The sequence below is a fragment of the Chinchilla lanigera genome, unplaced genomic scaffold (genome assembly GCF_000276665.1).
Source record: "Chinchilla lanigera isolate Chin_1 unplaced genomic scaffold, ChiLan1.0 scaffold00015, whole genome shotgun sequence".
Taxonomy (NCBI): domain Eukaryota; kingdom Metazoa; phylum Chordata; class Mammalia; order Rodentia; family Chinchillidae; genus Chinchilla; species Chinchilla lanigera.
In genome coordinates this window covers 330,692-338,354 of record NW_004955416.1, presented here as the reverse complement: position 1 = coordinate 338,354, position 7,663 = coordinate 330,692, and the positions used below count along the sequence as shown (strand labels likewise).

Below are 7,663 nucleotides of genomic sequence, written 5' to 3'. Positions count from 1 at the left end.
GGCCACTCAGTAGCCGGACCCCTCCCCCAAGTGGGCCCTGACTCCTCACAACGCGCTCAGCTCCAGCACCCTCACGAGCCAATCACCTCTCCTGGTCTTTTTTTTTTTTTTTTTTTGGTACCAGAAATCAAACTCAGGACCTCATGCTCATCAAGCAGGCACTGCCTTGGCCCATCAGGGAGTCCCTTAATCCAGTCAAAGTGACAACTAAGATTAACTGGCACAATTTCACCTCTTGCCAACCTGACACCTAACTGTATCTCCTTAAACCATACTCAATCAATAAAGAAAGACATTAAGTCCATACTTGCACCCAACATCAGGGAACTATCCTTTGTTATTTGTTTGTTTTTGTCTTCTTGACACAGGATTTCACTCTGTATCTCAGGCTAGCCTCAATTCTCATCAATCCTCCTGCCTCAGCCCACTGAGTGCTTGGATTACAGGTGTGCACCACATGCCTGGCATCCTTTGTACAAACAAAAATGTACTAATTGCTTCTCCAAAGTCTTCACAGCCTTTCTCAAAAAAACAAAGTATACTTTAAGACTCAAGGAACCTCTGTAAAACTAAAAAAGCAAGTTAGTTAATCCCAAAATATAATGCCACATGGTAAACATTACTAATCCAGGGACTGTGAGTAACTGGGGATCAAAAAAAAATAGGATCAAAGCAAAAGTGAAATTCAGCAGGGTTATCTGCTCTGCTTTCTGCTCCTAGTTCTCAGTTATACATCTAGCAAAAAGCAGCCAGCACTAGCTGTGCCACAACCTGAACCTCATGGTCAGGTATAGTCACAAAATGACCCACTTCTCTGGTACTAATTTTCTGTATTGGTGAGCTTTTCCCCTGCTGGGACAGAGTACTCAACACACACAACTTAGAGGAGCAGAGGGTTAATCCGGCTCATGGTTTCAAAGGAGTCAGGCTATAGTCAAATGGCTCCCACGCAGAAACATCACTGATGGGAATGGAGGAATGAAGTGCTCACTTCTTGGTGGCCCAGAAGCAGAACAAACAGGAGGCCCAGCAAGAGATACCCACTCTTGGCTGGGCGTGGTGGCTCACGACTATAATCCTAGGACTTAGGAGGCTGAGGCAGGAGGATTGCTGTGAATTCAAAGCCAGCCTGGGCTACAAAGTGAGTTCAAGGCCAGCCTGAACTGCACAGTGAAACCCTGTCTCAAAAAAAAAAAAAAATTTAAGACACACGCATTCTTAATTTGCCAGGTGTGGTGGTGCATACCTATAATCCCAGCATTTGGGAGGCTTCAGCAGGGGGACTGGCATAAGTTCAAGGCCAGCCTAAATTATATAGTAAGATCCAGTCTCAAAACAGAGAGGGAGGGAGGCAGGGAGAGAGTGAATGCTCCAAAGGCATGTTCCCAGTGACCCACCTCCAATGGGGCTCCACTCCTCCTAAGGGCACATTCAGCTACGAACATCAGTAGATTAATCCCTATGATCCAAACACCTCTCTCGGAGTCTCTTAATCCAGTCAAACTAAGATTTAAGATTAACTGGTACAGCAGTGCTTTTTCAAAATCTGAAAATCTGGACTGGATTTTATCATTCTCTCGTTTATTTTTCACTCTACCTCTGTCTCTGCTGGTGTTTCCATCTTTCTGTGGAACTTTAGGTTTGCTTTTTCCCTTATTCAGTTTTTCCCTGTAGTTTCCACACTATTTATAACCTTTAATAATTACCCTTAATTTTACAAATTTTACTTAAAACAATTTGCTAAATAGATTAAACAACAGCTTATCATCCTCCTAAGTAGCAAAGAGTATGAACACGACTTCTGTTCCAGCTCTCTCCTCCTGACTTACCTAATACTGCTATCCAGTATTTCATGTAGTTTTTATTAACACAAATAAGAACTAAAATTATTTTATAGTCTGTACTAGCTTTTCATTGCTGGAACACAATACCCCAGATCCACAAATAAGAGAAGAGGTGGTTTCAGAAGACTCAGTCCATGGCTGGCAGTCTCCCCGGCAGGAGTAGCAGACGGGCACGAGGGAACAAAGCTGCTCAGTTTGTGGCAGCGAAGAAGCAGACAGAGCAAGGGAACAGCACCAGAAAGAGGCTAAAGACCAAATATAGTACCCCAGGTTGTACCTCTGGGACCCACCCAGACGCACCCAGAGGTACTACACCGATCTGTGCCTGCTGGCTGCTCTCAAGTCCATGGAGCTCACTATCCAACTTAACTGTCACATGGGGCAACAACAGTTTGGGTCAAGGTACACGTTGACCATTTCATTTGTTCAATACTCTGTTGCATTTTAGATGACTTTTTTTTTTTTTCTATCTTTTTCTTCTTCCTGAGATAGTCCTTCAAATTCCTGTAGAAGATTTTTCAAAGTTAGTACTATGAAACTGGCCAAGGTGAACAACTTAGTGAGATCCTATCTCAAATAAAAATGAATAAAATAAAAAGGACTAGGGCTGTAGCCCTATGGTACACTGCTTCTGGGTTCAATTTCTACTACGAGAGACAGAAAGAGAGGGAAGAAAGAAAAAAAGGGTCTCCAGTCTCCAAATATTTCTAAATATAGTATCCCTTGGAGGGTAAAATTGCCACTAGTTGAAAACCACTATTTTAGAGCAAGCCTTGTAATAAAAAATGTCCTGAGTTTTATTTACCTCCAAGTGTTATTTTGTTTTTTTGGTACCGGGAATGTACAGGACACTGCGCTTGCCCAGCAGGTGCTTGTACCGCTGAGCTGTATCCCCAGCCCTACAAGTGATTTTCTTTTGCTCCTAAGTATTTTGCTAAACACAATTCTGTTAATAAAGTGTTTGTGCCCTCTTGTACTTTCTTTCTTTCTTGCCTTTTTGGTTTTTTTTTTGTCTTTTTGAGACAGGGTCTCATTATGCAGTTCAGGCTGGCCTTGGGCTTATTTTGTAGACTAGGCTGGTTTCGAATTTGCAGTGATCCTCCTGCCTCAGCCTCCCAAGTGCTAGGATTATAGGTGTGCATCACCACTCCTGGTTCCTTTTGTATTTTCTAGCTTCTGTTTTGCTGCTGAGAGTTCCTCCATCATTCTGTAGTTTTTTTTTTCCCTTCTGTAGTTTTAATGACCTGTCCGTTCTCTCTGGCTGCTTTCAAGATACTTTAGATACTTTATAGTTTAACTGAGACATATCTAAGTGGAATATTCTTTTGGTTCATATTCCTTACTACTTCTAATTTACTATTTAACCTCTTCTTTAGGTCAATATTTTTACTTTGTAGATGTTCCATTTATTTTTCTTCCCCCTGAATAGTCTCTCCTTGCTGAATAGTTTGCTCTCCTCCATAACTATATTCCTCATTGACTTAAACATTGCATAGAGCTTTCTTGATTTAGACATTTGATGGAATTCTTATCCCACACTCAGAAATTCTTTACTCTCAAGAGTTTTAAAGTAAGACTCCAAGCTTCAACCTAGTACAGTACTTCCCCACTGCTCAATAACCTTACAATAGTGGTGCTATAAAATCTGGCACGAGTACAAACCTGTCCCATTTTATTGTCTGCTGTCCAAGCCACTCTTAGGAACCCTGGGAACTCTCCAGTATTGTTTCTGGTGAAATCACCTTCACTTTCAGACACTCTGGTTCTGGCTGTTTCTAGCCCAGCTTCCACTTACTTCTTTGATTAAGCTTTTAGGAGGATGGAAGAATATCCTTGGAGATTCTTGCCTGCATCTTATGATATCAATGATGTCACCCAGACTGTCCTCCCCAAGGTCTACTTGTGGTGGTGATATAGAATGGGAGGGTCCCATACAGTTCCTGGTCAATCATGACTTGCAGACAGCCACGAAAGGTCAAGGCTGTAGGCTGGGCGTGGTGGTACACAACTGTAATCCCAGTACTTGGGAGGCTCAGGCAGGAGGACTGCTGCAAGTTCAAGGCCAGCCTGAGCTACAAAGTGAGTTCGAGGCCAGCCTGAACTGCATAGTGAAACCCTGCCTCAAAAAGATAAAATTAATAAATAAAATAAAATAAAAAGTGGTCAAGACTTTCCACATAAGGCACAAAGCTCTCTTCAGGTGTGGTGTGGCTATACTAAAAAGCATGAAATGAGACGTGGTTCTATTGAAAGGCATGAATCAAGTGTTGGCTTGATATCATGGTTGGGAATCATGTTGCTTTAGTTTTTTGGTTTTTCTCCGGTACCGGGAACCGAACTCACGACCTTGTGCTTGCCAAGCAGGCGCTTTGCCGCTGAGCTAAATCCCCAGCCCCTCATGTTGCTTTAGGATACAGCCTTCGGTAGTCCTGGTCACTACTCTGACCCCAGGAAATACCACGGGGAACACAACTTCTACAATTTCTGAATAACAAGTAATATTTATTCTCCATGAACTAAGAACCAAATCGATGTCCTAGAGCTCTTTTTTGGATTATACAGAATCCTAAGAAGATTCCTTTGGAGGATACCTGCTGAGACTGGCTTTAGTAACACTCTGAGTTAAAGGGCTCCATCAGATCACTACTGTGTTTCTTTTTTCTCATTTTACTACCCAAATAATGCTGATATTACTGGGAAGCTTTTGATGTTCTGTTGCATAATTCAAATGAAAATTGAAAGAACAATTGGTTCTATTCAACAATTAGTATTTCTGTTTCATGGTATATTTATGTTTTCTTTCTTTTGAGGGGGTAGGGGGTGCTAGGGATTGAGCCCTGGGCCTTGCACAAAGTATACACTCTAACAGCTACACCTCTTGCCATTTTTTTCCGTAAAACAGAAAAAACAGTATACCAAACATCTGTTTATAAAAACTTTATTGATGTATTGCTATTATTTCTATAATGCTGCTAGCTTTTGTCAATTATCTGAAGCTATATTTGACCCCTATTTCTTTAGCCTCAAAGTAAAACTAGACTATACTTTATTCATATTGCCATTGTTAAGTTTTGGAGAAGTTCTGAATAACTCAAAATGATTCAGATAGTGTTTAATTGGTATGTCTTGTGAAAGCCTGTGGAAGTTTGGAATTATTTTTCCTTGAATGTTTGGTAAAACTTCTTATAGAAATGTCAAAACGAGGGCCGGGCGTGGTGGCACATGCCTGTAATCCCAGCACTTGGGAGGTTAAGGCAGGAGGATCATTGTGAGTTCGAGGCCAGCCTGGAATACAAAGTGAGCTCAAGGCCAGCCAGAAGTGCATAACGAGACCCTGTCTTAAAAAGACAAAAGAAAAAAGAAATGTCAAGACTCACTGCCTATTTGTTTCTTTGCTTTTTAAATTTTTAAACTGAAAATTATATACATACGACAGGGAAAAGTTCATAAATCCTAAGTATAGAACTGGATTCAAATTACATAATAACAGTTTCTCTTTCCCCTACATCTCTTTGGCCTAACTCTGGGTTTTGCAAGAGACCTGATGAGTCAGTGGGAACAGCAAATACATTAAAGTAACTGCACCCTGGTGGTAAGAAATTCATTTAGCAGGTCTGGAAGACACTATTATAAATCCAATTCAGCAAGGAAAGTCTGAAATACGCTATTATAAATTCAATTCGGCATGTAAGGTAACTGAACCAGTTTTTCACCTACTAGATTCCCAAACAGAGCAGGGGAGACTTCCCCCGACTGCTGGGACTGAATTCAAGGTCTTGTGTGTGCTACACAAGTGCTCCACCACTGACCAGCACACTTCCAGCCCCAGGATCTGGGAAGATTTTAATTCAAGCTACCAGTGTCCTTTCTGAGAAACAGTACGTTTATAAGTATTGCAAAAAAAATTATTTCACTATTTTGGCCCAGTCTAATAACATTGAATTGCATTAACTCCTAACTACCCACCTAAACTACCTCTCTAAAGCCTTCCCCGACTACAACTGCCCATGATCCTGGTCAGATAATGAACTGCTCTCAAATTTCTCTGCCAATCATGTATGTTTCATGGACAAAAGCATTAGTTTAGGGGGGAAAGATGTATTTTTCATAGTTTGGCAAAATCTTTCCATGAAATCTTAACCATTCCTGATTTAAATATAAAATTTTTATAAAGACGACTAAATTTGAGTAGTGCAAATGAACTATTCAATATAACAATATAACAGGCTGGGATTTTTTTCCTTTGGAGACAAGGTCTCACTATGTAGTTCAGGCTGGCCTTGAACTCACTATGCACCCCAGACTGGTCTTGAACTCAAGGTAATTCTCCTGCCTCAGCCTCCTGAGTGTTGGGGTTACAGGTGTGCACCATCACATCCAGCAGCATTGGAATTTTAGTACAGTAGTAGAACACTGGTCTAGTATGTGCCAGGTCCTGGGTTTGATTCCCAGCACCAAACATAAGACAAAATAGAGAATAACGACAGCCCCAATACCACAAAGCTAGGACCCTGGCGATGAGATTCCCAAGTCTATGTTAAATCATTTACCTAATAAATACTTATTACGTGCCTAGGGTGTTTGGTACAGTTCTACTAGACACATACATACTCAAAGGAATGAATCACATTAGCTCTTATTAACTCAAGGACTCTTCTAAAGTTTTAACATACAAAGAACAAAAAGGACTATCCCAGTCTTCTCAACTAATACTCTAAGACTTCTACAGGCAAACAAGCCACAGGAAGTACCTTCCCTGCTTTGGACTTCTAATAACATTCTCTGCAACCTCTTTGCACATATTTAACAGCTAAAAGTTCAGCAATGTATAATCAAAAATCACACAAGCCAGATATAGTGCTGCACACCTGTAATCCCAGCATTCTGGGAGGCTAAGGCAAGAAGATCTCATGTTTGAGCCCAGCCTGGGCAACTTAATGACTTAGCAAGACCTTGTCTGAAAAAAAAAAAAAAAAAAAGACTGGCACAGCATGAAGGTCCTAGGTTCAATCTCCAATACTACAAAACCAAAACCAAAACCAAAACCAAGTAAAAACAGGACACATGAACACACAGAATGCCTGTTAATGTATCAAAAAGTACTTATTCTCACCCATAATTAAAATCTTAAATAAAAACCAGAAATGCCAACATTTTAAATTGATATATACAAACTTCTGATAATAGAGAACCAAGAGTTCCTTTACTGCCCTTATTAGTATTGGCAGGAACTTACAGTGATTTATCATTTTGAAAATGTCAATACCTTTCCAGTAAGGAATTTCATTGTTAGGAATTTATTCTACAAATATACTGGCAATACAAGGATACAAACACATCAGGGTCAATGCAAACTAATTTGTAAAAGTAAAATAAAATAATGTACATAAAAATAACCTAAATGTTCATGAAGAGGGAACTGACTGAGTAAAATGATAATGATGGAGTGCAATGCAATACTATTCAACCACAAACAAACAAATAAGGTGATCTTTATGTATGGATAAAATGTCCTGAAATAAAATGTTAAGTAAAATAGTCTATAGGATTGATCCTCAGTACTGGGGGGAAAAAAGTCTGTACAATATAACAGAACAGTCTGTATATTATAACTACATTGATATAAAAAGGAAAAAACAGTAAAATTTTCTAGAATTAACAAGAAATAGCAAGTATTTTGGGGGAGCAGAGCTGAGGTACTAAGAAGAGAGATACTTCTAAAGACTTTTACTTCTTCAGTCAGGCATGGTGGCACACGCTTGTAATCCTAGCACTCGGGAGGCTGAGGCAAGAGGATTATTGCGAGTTCAAGACCAGCC

At 40.2% G+C, this 7,663-nt stretch overlaps 1 protein-coding gene across 1 annotated transcript in view; it reads right to left on the bottom strand.

Annotated features, from left to right (window-relative positions):
* The window catches only part of Slc12a6 (solute carrier family 12 (potassium/chloride transporter), member 6), a 98,598-nt gene that overhangs the window by 37,458 nt on the left and 53,477 nt on the right, over positions 1 to 7,663 (bottom strand). The gene's annotated exons all lie outside the window — the stretch shown is intronic.